A 17,799-nucleotide genomic window follows, 5' to 3' on the forward strand; every position below is an offset into this window, starting at 1 on the left:
TGCTCGCTTAGCGATGCCGGTAGGGGCCTTTTCCGCCATGGCGTTAATTGCATTACCGCCATGGCGTAATGCTCGTGCGCGATGGGTCGTGATGTGGCGCTCTTTACGCCATCGTCCCACGGCGTAAACGCTCATTACGCCATGGCGGTAATGACGGGCGATTACCGCCAGGGTCGTAATGAGGCCCAATGACCCTAAAGATGACCATGCTACCTCACTAGCCAACACCATTTCTGAACTAGGTCTCACTCACTGAATCAACTCACCAACTCATACGAAAGGCAGAACGTTAGACTGGCTAGCTGACCTCGACTGTGATATCAATATCACCTGCAATGAACCATGTGCCTGGATTGACCACAACCTTATCTCCTTCACCCTACAAGACTTTGCACATCACACTCAGGCAAACCCTATAGCTCCCCTAGCTCCTACCTGAAAAAACTGTAATATAACAATTGAGAACATATTACTGCTACTCCAACTCATCACCAATTTCACAATTAGTCATTCAGACCCTACTACTCTTGTAGACCTCTACAACGACACTATCAATCAAGCCATTGACAAAATAGCTCCTTTAAAATTGTTTAGAAAAGTAAACCGCTTGCGCATCTAAACTCGTAGTTACCCCAAATCGGAAAATGTTACAGAACCAAAAAAGAACTGCTGAATCCTCTTGGAAAAACAACTCCACATTAGAGAACAAGGAAAATCTTTCCAAAATGTCCTCTAGATATAAATTGGAAATCATTCAAACTAAAAGAGTTATGTACAACAATAGAATTAATAAAGCTAATTCTAACACAAGAGAACTTTTCGCCATTTTGAAGGGAATTAGAATCCCCTTCTCCCCCATTAGACACATGTACCAAAGACAAGTCCTGGTGAAATAATATTCAAGCAGCACTCTCTAACAAAATTGATCTCCTACAAAAGAAAATTGAAAATAAAAAACGTTGTCTCTCGGGGAACCCTTCCTTGCTGAGGTCATAAACGTCCGCTACAAAACCTGAGCCACTGTTTCAAATTCATCCACTCACCAGTCCTGAAGTGGAGCACCTAATAGCCTCTCTCAAACCCTCTAGATGCCATGGAGACACTTGCTCTGCCCCTATAATCAAAGAGGCAGCTAGGGAGCTAGCACCATTTATCATGACTCTAATAAATTCCTCCTTCAACACATGTACGGTCCCAACTAACTTAAAAGAGGCTTGGGTCATCCCTTTACTAAAAAAAACAGCCTCGACCCTTCTATCCCAATGAACTACAGACCCATAACAACCGTCCCTTTCCTGATGAAGATATTAGACAAGGCTGCGTACCTACAAATTCAGGCCTACCTTGAAGCCAATAATATTCTTGGCTTGCATCAGTCAGGTTTTAGGCCCAGAAATGGAACAGAAACAGCACGAATAGACCCAAAAAATCAAATGGACGATATCAGGAATCAGGGGTGTTGTTAGGTCTGGAAAAGAACAGGGGCTAAGCTAATGTCGGGTTTGGCGGGACTCAGGGCTAGCTATAGCCTTTTGGTTGTAGCCTGTGAGCTTCTATCTGGGGCTACAACCAAAAGACCCGGGGCTATAGCCCCCTCAACCCCACTCTAGCAACGCCTCTGTCAGGAATAAAGGTAAACTTGCACGCCTTCTCCTATTGAACCTCTCGGCAGCATTTGATTTAGTAGACCACAATGTTTTGTGTGACCACTTAAAATCAGCAGCCTTCTTCTCAGATGAAGTGACTTCTTGGATTCAATCCTTTTTGGATAATCGCACAACTAGAGTTTTTTCCCCTACTGCATCAGCGGAACCCATACCCATCACCTGCGGAGTACTGCAGGGATCGTGCGTCTCCCCTACGATGTACAACATTTTCACCAGGCCCCTTTTTGACAACCGTGACAATCTGGGTGTCACCTACACTAATTATGCTGATGACACCCACATTCTCATCCCTATTACTGGTGACCACAAGACAGACACTATCATGCTCAACAAAATGTACCTCATCATTCAGGCATGGATGGCCACTCACTGCCTCTGCCTCAGTGATAAGACTAAATAAATTAAGCAACCTATTCAATTCATTTATCATTGATGGGAATATAATCACAGTATCCAAGGAGGTAAAAACCTTGAGTTTTTATCTCAACTCAGCCCTAAACCTGAAAAGACAAATCAACGCTACAGCTTCGGCTACTGTATACACCTGCAAGTTAATTAATGCCTGTAAACCATTTCTCTCCACATCAAGCCATATTACCCTGGCCAGGGCTTTAATCCTACCAAAAATAGATTACTGTAACACTCTATGCTTAGGGTCCAGCAAACACAACATCAACAAACTGCAACTTTTGCAAAATAATGCATTAAGAACTGCGTTAAATATTCCCAGAACGCAGCACATCTCTGAGGCTAGACGTAACACTAAATGACTTGCTGTAAAGGACAGAATCAACTTCAAGTCACTAATCCTTATCCACAGATGTCTCGCAAACTCTGCCCTCAATGCTTAGTGGACGAATTCTCCAAAAACATTTTCGGCTCGACCCACTAGAACCCCACACTCTCACTGCCTCAAGATCCTAGGATACAACCTCAAGAGAGCAGGGGGAAGTCGCTTCCCTGTTTATGTAACTCTTTACTGGTACACCTAAGGTCAGTTCCTTCCTTCTACTGCTACAGAAAACATTTCCAAAACTGGCTTATCTCTCTTGATGTCTAGCCTGGCACTTCATCCCTCATCGTTACATTACTGTCTTGTTATATGAATATATAAAACATACTGTCTTCTAATGTGTATTGTAAATAATTGCCTGTACATGCTTACTCTGTAGATTTTGTCCTTTTTCCTGTTACCTTGTAAAAGCGCACAGATACCTATGGGTCAGGTGCGCTATATAAATGAATAAACACATAAACCAACAGTGTGCATGTCGTTCACCCGAAAGCACACAGCACAAGCAACAAAGTCCCTGACCACCGTCACATGGACAACTACAACTGTTCTGCACGTAGACACCAAACTACACATATGAGACCACAAGCAGGAAGGCATAGTACAAAATGAAAGTGATCAACAAAGACATGTGAGGACTGCCCTGGACCCACTGAGCGTGAACCACAACAATAAACAGGTTGAGTGGCCAACCCATTCCCTGCCAACAATGCTCACAATACACAGTCACATCAAAGCACTCATGCAGATTCTGAGAAATGCAACTGCACTGCAAGAAATATGCACATCTCACCTCACACCTTATCCCTTGTGAGCCTGCACCAGCCGGACCCTGGAATCCATGGATGTCTCCCTCTGTAGGCGTGGAAACCACCAATCCCCTGATGCTGTGTCCTGCACATGCATACAGCAGCATATTCCCCTTCAATCGCAGCAACAATCTTCCCCTTCAGAATGCCGCTGTAGAGAAATACAGCACAATGTGAGGGCAGGCAACACATCCATGCACCAAATTACACAGCAACATATTCCCCCCGAGTGACATGCAACAAATGAAAACAAGAACTCACCAGCCACCCATCACCATGTGTCCCTGCACCCATGCAGCCAGATCCGCCCACCACACGCCAATGCAATAGGAACACCTCACACAGTGACACCCTCCCCACCCACAGCACCTACAGTGCCTTCCCCCGAGTGCCATGCAGTGAAGGAGCACATAATACTTACCTATTATCATGGTGATTGGAAATTGTGAACATTTGCATCCAGCTACAGTCAGTATGACACTGAGGGGACTTCCCAAAAAATATCACAGAAAGGTTGAACACCCAGGATCACCTTGGAAGTACTCCCAGTGCCATGATATGGCATTCCCTGATTAGCTTGGCCATGAGACAGTATACTCTGGCAGGGGGCCGATGATGAAAAGTCCAAGATGATGTGATGGAAAAATATCACCAATTTCATAGAAGACAGGATCTGGCAGAAGGTAGCTCTTCACAGAGGCAGCTGCAATGCTGGGAACCAGGGCACCGAAACAACTGGCACGAAAGAGACAAGCGGGCATGAGAAAGGAATGAGAAACAGAGGCCGAGGCCACTGCCACACAAAGGGGAGCAGGCAACAGGAAAGAGGAAGGCAAGGCTGACTTCACCGGGACTTGATTGAATTGGGTCCAATGTGCTCTGAACTGAAGGGAGCATTGAGATGCACACAGCAGCTGTCACCAGGGCTTAAAAAATCTGCTGGTGAAATGTGCATGGTACATGTTCACCATGGCAAACAACAGCCCCTGGCCAAAGCTGTGTGCCTGGTGTCTGTGGTGAACATGGCATCCCACAAATGCTGTTCTGTGTGTGGAATTGTCTTGAGACAGCACCCCCAGAAGTGGAAGAAGAATCAAGATTGGACTGCCTGCATGGGTAGACAGGACTATTACACATCATTGAATGGGATGCCATGTGGCAGGCAAGACACATGTGAAAGTGCAAGGAAACACTCCCCATCACTACCATCAAGAGGTGTCAAAGCACACAAACAGCCAGGCCTGCCCCCTCATGACAACTCACCAACAAAGGCCCTACAGTGACAGCCTCCCTCACAACTATGACCATGCAACCAGTTCCAGTTCCACCCTGATTGTCTTGAGAAAACAGCATGCATAGACACACCAGCCTACCATCACCATGTGTTACATGCACCCATGAAGCTGGACCCGCTCACCTCAATGCAAGTAAAAGAAAAACAGCCCCACACAGTGTCAGACTCCCTGCCACCAACCACAACCCAAGTACCATCCTGATTGCCCTTCACTTGCCTGCCTAGGGTACCCACCTGGCTTGCATCCATGGCATTCCCACCTGAAAATACATTTGGAAATCACAAAGACATGCATTACATCAACATCAGGATATTTGGCATCCATGACAACTCCTGTATGCAACCTGAAAATAGGCATGCACCACCCAGAAGGATGAGAGGGAAACAGGACACAGGGTGACAATTGCCTAGCAGAGGAGTGGAGAGAGGGAGACAGTGAGACAGACGGATAGGGGAAAAGCATTGCAAGGAGAAGACTGGCTGGAGGGGAGATGAGGATGGATATGTCTGACATCATAATGGGTGAGGGCAGAGAGAAGTTGTCCAAGAGAGGATGACTGAGACACTTTTGCCAGAAGCAGACTGGTCAGAAAGACTGGAAGGAACATAGATGGAAAAGTACCACATGTAGTGGGCCATGAAGAACAAAGGTGGGTGACGTAGAAGGGCAGAGTGCAAAGAATGGGCACCTGTGAAAGGTCAATTTGCAGCTCCACATCAGACAAACCACAGGTAACACCCACCATGGCATGCAAAGCAGAAAAAGACCCATGTATTCTACACACCCGCAAAGAGGTGCCTACTACCAAATAACCATACCTTGCACCAACCAATATTGCCCCCTGTTGGACGCCACTGTAAATGAACCTCAGGACAACATACAGCTGTGCACTCACGCCCCCCAACAGACCACACACCCTGTGCGAGGCCGTTCCAGTAAGTGTGCATGGATCACAGGGTGCACTCGCAACTCACACAAGGAGAACAGATGAAGACAAGCTGTGGGGAGTGCCCGATGCAGCACACGCATGGGCCCACAATGTGCACACACACTGGGCACTCATTCACAGTGCCGGATGTGATGAACAAGTAAGGCAAAAAAAATCATGCAACACATCCTGCTGTAGATAACCTACAGAAACAAACAATGTACAATAAATGACCTGATTGGGTAGCACAGAAGCAGTCTGTTAGGGGTACACATGCAGCAAGCACGACAAACCTGTTCTGTGGAGTAAATGTACACAAATGCCCAGAACTGTGTCACCAGAGGCTACGTTACGAAGCAGTGCAGTTGATATGATATGATATGATATAATATGGCATTTATAACACGCCTATACGCAAGTGTTTCAAGGTGCGGCAAGGAAAGGGAGGGGGAACAGAGGGAAGACAGACAATGATCCTACTAGGCAAGTGCATGGGAAGGGGAAGGAGGAAAGTGCAGGGGAGGGGAGAAGTGCAGTATATGGGATAATAAAATAAATAACAAAAGTAAAAGTACGGCCAGCAGGTGGCAAAGCAAGGGTATGTACAGACATCTGGTGTCAAGTGCTGGTAGTAGGACTGTAGGGATACAGAAAAACAGTCCCAAAGTTCAGGGGTTGCCAGGAAGGCAGTGCAGGAGTGTGACTGGCAGGGGAGGAGACCTGGGCCCGAGATCAGAGGGTGACCAGGTAACCAGTGCAGTTTCAGTATCAGCAAGGAAGTCAGTAGGGAAGATGAGGAGAAAAAGCAGAGGCAAAGAGAAAAGTTTTGAGGTGCTTCCAGAACCGGAGATGATTCTCCTCAAGTTTCAGGGAGGCAGGGAGGCTATTCCAGAGGGAGGCCCCAGCCGAAGAAAGAGATCTACCACCAACTCGTTGCTTGGAGAAGCGACTGACCCTGAGGGAGTTGGAGGCGGATGAGCGAAGAGCTGGAGAGGGAAGATATTTAGCAAGATAGAGTTGAAGGTATTGAGGCTCCAGGCCCCAGAAGGCCTTGTGGACAAAGCAGAGGGTTTTGAACATAATCCTCGCAGTCACTGGGAGCCAGCGCAGAGATTTCAGTCCTAGAGAGATACGATCCCTTTGCTTGAGGCCAAGGACAAGTTGCGCAGTCCTGTTCTGGATGAGTTGCAGAGGGCGGAGAGTAGAAGTGGGCAGATTTAGAAAGAGGCTGTTGTTATAGTCCAGCTAGAGAGAACCAGAGCTCTGTAGACAGTGAGCTTCTGGGGAAAGCAGAGGAAAGGAAGAATACCTATGAGGATGAGTACACCTGACAATGGATGTGTGTGTGTGTGGTGCATGTGGAACAGTGGCAGAGCGGCACAGGTTATGTAAGTGGATAAGGGAGTGGAGTGGGAAGTGGCAGAGGTCAAATAATAGTATGGACAGGGAGTACACCTGCAGTGCCTGGTAGGAAACAAGTGGGCAGGGGAGTAGAACGATGACAGTAAGGAGACATCATCAAGGTCAGTGAGGAAAGTGTTGAGAATGCATGCCGTCAATTAGTATGAGCATCCAGAATTTTGTAAAAACTGCCAATGGCTAAAGTGTGAAAAGTGTTGCCCAATCACTCCCATTAACTACGTCAATTGTGAAGGTGCATCCACCAAAACAATCCACCCACATAGTAGTGTAACTGCACATACACACACATGCATGTGGACAGACACACATCTGCACCGACAGTTACTGTGACTCAAGGATGATTCTCACAAGTAGCAGAAATGTGTCATGCATGCAAAGACCAGGGTGACCAATAATACAGACACAACACGAGAGACAGTGCACATGCTTACCTGCTGACAGAGCTGGTATGATGTGATTCCATCATCACCTCCACTCTAAACTGTACCTCCAAATTTGTGAAAGGAGGGCTAGTGCCTGGGAGAGGGCATGGGGACTAGGGATGTGAAAGGGTGCAGGGTGGACCTCCCATGCAGTGCAGACACCGGGTGAATCAGAAACACTGCAACAAGAAGTTGTATCTCATCTATAAAAGCCATTAGATTTCCAATTCCAAGGATGTTTCCGAAGCCGAACTGGTGAATATTGTGCATCATGTGAAACCTACTAGCTGCAAAGGGGATTCTTGCCCAGCAATGATCATAAATGCCTGTACCCCCATAATGATTATGGCTTTATGTACATTTGTGAATGCTTCCTTTGCAAGAAATCTTGTCCCCGTTGGTATTAAAAGGGTATCAGGTAATATTTTCGCCACCAAAAATATCGCCGTACATATGGTCGTCGGGAACAGCCATAGGTGATATTTTTGGTGTCGGAAATATTAGGTGCGGGTGTTGCGGGGGTGTCCCCAGCACATAAAAAAATGATGCAGGGGTTGTGGGGTTGTCCCCCGGAGGGTCCATGTGTTATTTTCGCCGCAGAAATATGGCGATATTTTTGCATCACGATATTTTTGTGGCGAAAATATCACATGGAACCATTAAAAGTGCTTGGATAACTCTGTTACTCAAAAAGCCTGGCCCCTGTCCAAATACTGCAGCTAACTATAGGCCAATTACCAAAACAACTCGTCTTTTAAACATTTGAATTTGCGTGGCATACATCCAAATTTCAAAACACCTGAACCAACACATGATTTTAAACAAGTGGCAGTAGGGTTTAAGGCAGAGGAATAGAACGGAACCGGCGCTGCTCGATCTGAAATCAAGACGTTTTATAGACAATGGATAAGCGGCTCTGCCCATGCTGTTGGATCTGTCTGCAGCTTTTGATCTTGTCGATCATACACTGCTAGTCACTAGGCAGAAACAGGTGGCTCACTTTTCTGATAATGCTGCCCTTTGCATCACTTTGTTTCTGAGCAACAGATGGTTCAGAGTGAGCAGCATAGATATAGAGGCCCCACCTGTACTCCTTGTTTATGGAGTTCCACAGGGGGCCTGTTTATCACCTTCTCTGTATAATGTGTTTTTACTGTTCCCTCCTTTTATCTATTGGGGGACAAAAATGACGTTGCCTTTACTAAATATACGGATGACACAAGATGTGTCACCCCACTATCCAGAATACATAGTGAGGATGAAAGACGCCGCAACAAAATATATGATATTATCCAAACATGGATGATTTGTAATGGATTAGCGCTCAACAAAGTAAAAACAGAGTTAATGGTTATAGGAACCAATAATAAAATAAGAAAACTTGAACCAGACTACAACATCTTTTCATTAGCAGGGTGTGATATTCTGACAAAGAAAGAAGTGAAAACACTAGGGATAGTCCTAGACCAGAATTTGAACATGCAAGCTCAAGTAAGTAACCTGGTTTCATCCTCGGCCTATTACATAAAACTGCTAGCCCAATTTAGGCCATTTATTTCTCAAGCCAATACAGAGATGATAGCGAGGGCCATAGTTGGGTCAAAAATAGACTACTGCAGTAGTCTTCTAGTGGGCCTCTCTAAATCAGAATGTAATTGTCTTAGGTTATTTAAAATAGTGCAGTAAGAGTTGTCACAGGAATCAAACATAGGGATCATGTTTCAGACACAATGTGTAACTTGCACTGGCTTCCGGTTGAGGCAAGAATTCATTATCGCCTCCTTTTGATTACCCATAAATGTATTATTGGAGCAATGCCAGTTTATCTGAGTGAGGTGCTGACTGAGAAATCCAGTGCAAGGACTCTTAGGTCCAATAACACCAACCACCTTAAGATACCGGCCTGTAAATCTAGCAAGGCCATGAATTGTGCATTTACCTCAGCTGCTCCTAGGGCATGGAATGCCTTACCACCTGACCGAAGAGAGCCCAATTCCACTCTGATGATTAGAAAAAGGCTGAAAACCCTCTTATTCAAGTCTTCTCCTGCCGTTGCCCCCTCACTGTTCCTTAACATTGTGATATTATTGTTAAGACTCTTTCGTATTTGTGTCTTTGTCTTGTTGCTGATATGTTTACTGTTTTTTGTGCGCCCTTAAGCATCCGGGTCCATGGTGCGCGTTATAAATGGTTTAAAGTAAAGTAAAGTAAACAACATGGGACATTAAATGCACTTACCCAGCCATAGTGTCAAGATTCCCTCAACCCATTGTTACCTGCACATGCCATGCTGCCGCCTCAAAGCAGCCATGGCAGTTAACACCAGTGTGTAGGGCTGCATGTTCACACTTTACTCATCATGCGTTTGAGAGGGCAACATCACATCTCAAGGTAAAAAAGAAACCAAAGAAAAAGAGTCCACCTCGGAAAGGGCAACAAAAAAAAACACATGCCACCATCCTGGCTAGGGGTATTGAAAACAAGTTATCTAGGGGTTAAAAAAATAATAATCCAACCACACCGATGATGTACAAAAAAGAAAGAAAAAAGCCCACCCTGGACTGGGGAGGGTGAAGGGGGAATGTGCATGTCAATATCCACATGAGTGCGGAAAGAAAATACAAAAAATAAAAATCCCCTCCACGGACTCATGGACCTCATGGCAACGGTGGACTAGGAAGCTGGTCTGTGCTGGGACACCCATCTTGCGGTTGATCTGCAGAATTTGTTTGTGGTGTTGGACCCATTCCACTCAGTGTTAAGGCCTGGTCTTCAATGGCCATGGCCAGCCGTGACACGGTTGAATGCACAAGCACAGTAAGTGCGGTGAGGTCCCCATGCACTTCCTCACAGATGGCCACAGAGTCTGTATGCGCACTCACCCATGATGCACTGAGGTGCTCGGACAGTGTCTGCCTGAAGGCATCCATCTCCTTGTGGAGCACTGTCTTTGTGGCTGAGAGTAATTCATGGATTGTAGTCCTCAAGGCATGCATCTCATGCCTCAAGGCCTCTCTGTGTCCCTTAGTATCTGCATGCAGGGACTCCTGCAGATGCCTCAGATAAACCCATCGGCCCGTGATGTAGGCCTCCATGTGCAGTCTGTGGGAGTGGCATGTGGACTGTATGACCTGCAGCTGTTGCTCTACCTTGGCCGCTGGTGGGATCATGGTCTTGGCCATCTTATCTATGCCCTCTGAAATGTTGTCCAGCACATTGCCATGTCGGACGGCAGCACGCAACATATGCTGCTCCCCAACTGTCTCCCCAGCATGCACATGTCCACCACATGTGCGGGGCCCACAGCGGCATGATGCAAGGGACTATGCCTGTTGCTGTGGTGCCCATGCCATTGGCTCCAGGTCTGCAACCCTCCCTTGGACATCAGCCCCAGAACTTGATGTGCCTATTCATGGGAGGGTGGCCTTGCAACTGTAACCACCGCAGACAGGGGGCCCACCACTGACTAGCCTTGTAATACCAGCTGTACCACCGCAGACTCATGGGCCCCATATAATCTGCCCATTGGGGCACTCACCTTTGCCCTCTTTGAGGCATACACATGTAGTTCAGCATCAAAGTCAGCTGAGTCCGAACAGTCCGAAGAGTCTGCAGGTCTCCGAAGGATAGCTCAGGGGCAACATGCTTGCCCTGAAAGCTAGACGATGTGGAGCAACACAGGTTCGATCCGCGGATCCGCACTTAGAAACCTCTGGGTATTAAGCGTGTTATAAATGACCAATTACAACTGATGATTGTCTGCAGCACCAGTGGGTTCTCATGGAGTACAACACCACGTCCTCCACTGGTGGTCTGAGGTACCACCAACTCTTCCTCCTCCTCCTCCTCTGCATCTGGTGCCTCCTCATCTGCACATGGACAGAGAAAGACATTTTGAGTCATGTGCCTCGAGACACAAATGCACACGTGCATCAAAGTGCACTCAAACACTAAATGGCAGGACACGCAAGCATCAGACATTGTTCATTCTCACACTATGAGCTGTAAGCCACGGATGTATGGCATCTGCGGCCTAGGGACCCCTCCCCCAACCCTCCCGGTCCTGTCCATGCTGTCAGTGGACACATTGGCATACAAAAGTGGCATAATCATTTACTGATGGGCCATGCAACTGTCATGTCAACACATACCAGGGAAAAGTACAGCACATGTCATTGTAATGCATCACATGGCATCAGTCAGCCACCCACATCCACAGACACTATCACGGTCAACACATGACACACATGACACACAATTCATGATTGGGACAGAGAACTGTAGACATTGAGGTCCTGGGGGAAGTTGTGGAAAGTGGAAATGCTTCTGAGGATGTGCAGCTGACAGTGGGCCTTCTAGGCAAAGTCTGCGATGTGAAGAGAGAAGGAGAGAAGATTCAAAGATGACAACAAGGTCCATTGACCCACAGGAGGGTGAGGGGAGTGGACCCATGGAGTGTGGCTAGAGTGTTGTAGGGAAAGAGGGAGTAGTGGTCCCAATGAGTATGCTCTCTGTGCCACTGGCTTTGTGGCAGAGATTGGTTGCAGTACACCATGCCTGTTTAGTAGATGGGCAGTCATGAATGTGAGAGGATTAGGGGGAGACAGAGGAGGGAGGCTTGGTTGACAGCTGTGTGACATCCGCATTACAGAGCCATGGCACTGCCCTGTTGCTCCCGCTCAATCCATGCTGGGTGGGGAGGCTTTGTATGTGCAAATATGGAGTACATAGAACATATCCTGAGTCACAGTTGTTGGACATAGTGATGAAGGTCAAGCAAGGTCCATGAGTGGCATGCATGCGCAACAATCAATCCCTACAGCAATGCCTCTGGTATGGGTGTTCTCCTTTGCAAAGCAGTCCCTGTCCATGAACATCATCCTATGATGGTTTGTCAAAAGTTCATGGCTGTTAATGCTCAGACTGTGAACCAGCACTGCCTCCAGTACTAATCACATTAAACATGGAGCAACAGCCATCATGTCACATCTGAATGAGCAATGTAACTGACATGTCTGACCTTATCCGACAGATGACATGAGAATGGGGAAGTGTGCATTTATCCAGTTCACAGACAGGCCAATGCCTGTGCAACTGTACAACACAATGATGGTAGTGACAAGGCATGTGCCTGTCAAGTATCAACTGATGGACTCATACAGGCCTTTGACGTCAGACAGGTACTTCCAATTTGAAGTTGGTTGATATGTTTGAACAACTGCCATGCACAAGGCATAGAATGGAATGCAGCCAGGCACACTCATTGCCATTCATGATGCCCATGACCGCCCACATGGGCCGTCTTTGGCCATATCATTTTCCAATTGCAAGGATGGCAACCTATGCATGACAACCCACCATCAGCTATTGTTTACCATGCAGTGAATGTTGTAACCCCTTACTACATACAAATGTCATAGTACCCATATCATGTCTGCAACGGTGGTCTGTGGTCTGTGGGCACTTATGCACCATCACTCTGGGCACACCACAAGGCGTGGTGACAGGCAGCTCAGATATGCATCATGACAAGCCATGCCATAGGGGCAGGTGACAAATGGAACATGCAACTCAGCATGAGATGATGTGATTGTTCTAGATCTGTCACATGTACCTGTCTAGCAGTGCCGAGTGACATGCCAAACAAATGTAGCAGACAACAGTACATGTAGGTGTCTCATTTCTTGCCCATGCAAGAGGAGTGTACCCTGTGGGTGATGTGTACTGTCACACAGACATGTGACATACGTGTCCACCACACAGAATACTCCCAGAATGATGATCATGTGGCATGAATCAGAACGCCAGCAAACATGCATCACCCAGGGATGTCATACCACTCCAGCCATAAGTACCACTGCACAAATATGGTGGGTCATGCATGATTAGCAAAACATACAATGCACAATGGCAGCCACTCACCAGATGTGTCCTCATAGTTCTCCAGGCCTCCCACATCTTGCACCTGCTCAAGGAGGATGAATTGGCTCATGGCCTCTACATGCAGTGGCAGCTGTTCCTCCTCTAGTGGCCCCACCCCAGTTGCCAGTAACAGAGGCCAGGTTGAGACTGAGCTTGTGCTTGATCTGACGTGTGAGATCATTCCACCGCTTCTGAAAATGTTCCGCATTGTGCATCTCCACACCTAAGGCATTGATTTGGTCCGTGACCCACAGCCAAGGCACCATTCATTGTGTGGCTGTATTTGTACTCCCCGCATACTGGCACATCTCACAATAGTGATCGGTCAGATAGTGAATGAGAATCTGTAGCTCCTCATCAGTGAAGTGCTTCTGCCTCTGTGGATCAGTGTCCTTTGCCGTGTCATGGGGTGGAGCAATTTCCAGCTGCACAGGGCGTCCCTTCTTGGCCCGAGAGGCACAAGGTGTTGGTGCTGCTCCTGGCTGGCTGGAACCATGTTGGCGTACAGGTGCCTGGCCACCTGTTCACTGGGGCCTGCCACATCCTCCTGGAGCTGGGGCAGATGTCTGCACACCATGTCCCTGACCCTCTGGGGCTAGGGCAGAACTCTCCACATCACGTCCTTGACTCCCTGGGTCTGAGGCAGATGTATCCTCACCACGTCCCTCGCCCCAACCCTGTCTGCTCCCTCTACCTCTTGGGCCTTCCCACTCATGTCACAGGCTTAAGGGATGAATGGAAGACACACCAAGTTATTGTCCTGGGTAATATGAGGATGGGAATAGTCTATGTTATATGTGGCGTAGATGTGTTGTCCAGCAAGGCTCCAATGTACCCCAAAAAGCAAAAAGAAATGGTACGCAAGCAGTGCCATGACAAATCACATCAACATCCCTGGAATGTCAATGCCACAACTTGACTACAATGAACATCTAAACACACGTGTCTCCTCTAGATGTACAGTGTATATCCACACCTTGCAATTGTTGGCACAACATCATGTCCATCAGGCATGCACCTGACATGTGCACCACATCCTCATCCTCATCTGGCACCCTTGCCGTCCAAGCACCTCTAAGCATCAAGTGATATTGCATGTGCGCGGTTTGTGCAACTGTACAACACAAACTGCAAATAACAGCAGATGTCCAATCAACAGATGTCAAACTTCACACATGGGGAGCATTGTCTGGGGCCTGCATGCTGTTGTGGATCGCTTAAACACACATGCTGCATACATAAGGGTGTAACATGCACTCTAGAGCAGTGCACCACAGCCCCAAGCACATACACATGGCATACGCACACATCAACGGGAGCGATGTGGCTGAGGTAGCACCAGAACCATCAGGCGTGGCTGCTGGGGTAAGTCCCAGGAGGTGAAGGTTGCAGGGGACTCATCAGCAGCGGTCGGACTGGACGAGGCAACACAGTGGTCATGCACAGCAGAAGACACCCTGGAGTCATCCAGGTTGGAAGGGGAGGAGGCAAAGGAGGTGGCCGTTACAGCCCAGCCCATGGGGTCAGGTGGGGGGTGTTGAGATGGATGTACATGCTGTAACCCTGTCCCATGGGCATGAGGCTGTGCAGGCCACTGTGGAGGAGCCTGTTCAAAATCCTGTCCCTGGGCTGGGTTGGCTGGGTGGAGGCATCCCGGACACCTTCCAGGATACCTCCACTCAGACCAGCATCCCCTTACCAGCTGATGTGTCCATCAGGGATCAGGTGCTGCCCCTGCTGGCCAGCCTGAGGTGGCAGACCGCCGTAATGTGTGATGATGGGCAAGCTACTCGTGGTATGCTTGCCCATCATCACAATTAGATGTGCCGCCTCGTGGCCTTGCTTGGCTTGTTCCCTAGTGGGCTCCATGGGCTGTTCACTGTGCGCCAGTAGTACTCCCGGGTGCCTTCCGGGCCACATACCAGACAGCCCATTGTGTACCAGTCCCACCACCAATGCCCCATCTGGTAGCGCTAACATCCCCGCCCGAGGTGGGAGTCCAAGGTACATCAGTGGCGGTGGTCACTGTGCCTACCCAGGCACCGAAAGGGGCACAGGAAATGGAGGCAACTCAGAGCAGTGCAGGTGCCGTGCGCCCCCGACCATTGTCATCACGTTGGAGGGCATACCGACAGAGCCTGCACTAGGCACAACAGCAGGTGGAAAGTACGAGGAGGCAGACTGTTGCAGGGCAAAACACCCCAAGGAGGCAGGTGGCAACTATGAGGCAGGTGGACCATGTTGGGCTGTTGAAAGCCATATCTTCCGTGTTCCGGCAGTATGAGAGGCAGCTGCTGGCAGTGAGGCAGTTGGCACAGGAGGCAATGGTGATGGTGGCTAGGGCAGAGGTGGTGCTGTGTCAGGCAAGGTGCAGAACACCATTTATTGTCCACCCTGCAAGCCCTCCAGGAAACAACAGAGGCAAACCTGAGGGAGCTGGATGTAGTGTCTGAGTCAGCCCTGGTTGACAGGTTGGCAGAGATTGGTGTTGAGGAGTATCCCGCTGCCTTTGTATATAGTTATTTAGGTATAATTTATGTATTTTTTTTTGTTGCTCCGAACTTCAGTGACTTTCCTTCCCCATTGTTCATGTATATAGTTCTTTAGGTATAGGGTTCATTTCATGTTTCCTCATTTACCCAGGATGTCTTGAACATTCCTTCCCAGTTTTTGTTGTATATAGTTTTATTGAATACAGGTTTTATCTGGTTACATTGCATGCTTCATGCAGCTCAGTTGTGTGTCTGCTCATTTGACTGTTTATATTTCACCCAGTGCATCTCGTCATTGCAGGTCATATGTATTGTGGCGTGCCTGTGTGTGTCATGTTGTTGCTGTGATGTTTGAGGGTGGATGGATGCACATGTGCCTGACATGTGTGGGTGAGGCCATTAGATGACTTGAGGGGGTGTGTGTGTGTGTGTGTGTGTGTGTGTGTGTGTGTGTGTGTGTGTGTGTGTGTGTGCGTGTGTGTGTGTTGTTGCGATGAGAGGTGGGCTGATTGAGGACGGATGGAATGGAAATAACACTTGTACATTTGTAATGTCATTACTGTGTCACTCCCATGTCATGCGCACACGCCAACCTGCATGTACAGTCACATACTGCCTGCTCTCATGTCTTCATCCACCTCTGCCACTCTAATACAGTTGTGTCCCATGTTTGCTGTTTCTGTGTGAAAGTGCACATCTCCTGTCTCAGTAACTCATACACTTTCTGAATGCCCTCACATCTTTTTTTTTATTTTTTATTTTTATTGGTTTTTACAAACCTTTAAAAAAACAAGAATGTGCACATACACATCCACATATTACCATATGTTCTATCACTGGTTCCCACGAACAAAGTCCCAGTAGGCCAAACATAGCAATGTCTCATACGTCTCCCATCTGCCTATCTTATTTCGTCCCATTTTTCTGTGTTGGAGAAGAGGACCTTTCCTTTGGTGTTTCTATTTTTTTCAACAGCCGCGTTAGCGGGAGTATTAATTTCACATCGGCTCCTTGAAACATCAGCCTCCACCAATCGTCTGCACAAAGGACCGGATGATTCAAGCTCCAGGAACCCAGATGAGTAGTTCTCTCAGTTCTTAACTTGGTACAAAACAACACTAACGGCCTCATTACGACCCAGGCGTTAAGGGTTAACGCCGTCGTTAACCCTTAACGCCTGATTCCAATTTTAACGGCTGCTTTTAGCAGCCGTTAAAATCCATGGCGCTAACCCGCCATGATGCTAATTACGCCACTGTAATTTACGGTGGCGTAATTAGCGCCTTCCCCACTCCCATTATGCCCTATGGGGCAAAAATGGGAATGGGGAAGGGAAAATGGGAAATGGGGATTTACCGCCCCACTCACCTTGGAATGGGGCGGTAAATCCGCCATCCACCATGGTGTAAACATAGTTTACACCATGGTGGTAAAGTTGGCGTACTTACTGCCTGGGTTGTAATGACCCCCTAAGTGTTTAAGTGATTCCTTTGCGCTGTGGCACAGCCTACATTCTGGTGACAAGTACTCATAACCTTTCCACAGACAAAGCCGATCCGCAGTTTTAAACATATTCAATCTAAACAACATAAAGAGGCGACGCATCTGAGGATCCGGAAATAATGAAACATAGTTCTGAAGAGTATTAAATGCACGTACTTCTAACGGTGCATCTGTCATTCGGCTTGCCGCCATTCTTTCCGCACAAGTTTCATCCCAGTCTATGCACCATATTTTAAGCTTTGCTGCTTCCAGGTTCTCCTGGAGCATGTTGGCTTTAATGTCGTATTTTTTTTAACATTGCCTCGCATCTGTTTAACCACATATTGACGATTCTAGAATTTGCCGGTAAGACACCATGAAAGATCTCAAATTGTGGGATCTGCGCACCAATACAGGTTTTTCTGTAAAGATTCAACAGACTCCAACATATTCTAGCCTGAATCGATATTAATGCAAGCTCATACCTAATACAAGCTGTCTTCACGCCACTAGGAAGGCTGAGAACTTTAGACCAAAAACTGTTTTCTAGGGAAGCCCAGGTCTCGT

This window comes from Ambystoma mexicanum, chromosome 6p (genome assembly GCF_040938575.1).
Source record: "Ambystoma mexicanum isolate Mex_15411 chromosome 6p, UKY_AmexF1_1, whole genome shotgun sequence".
Taxonomy (NCBI): Eukaryota; Metazoa; Chordata; class Amphibia; order Caudata; family Ambystomatidae; genus Ambystoma; species Ambystoma mexicanum.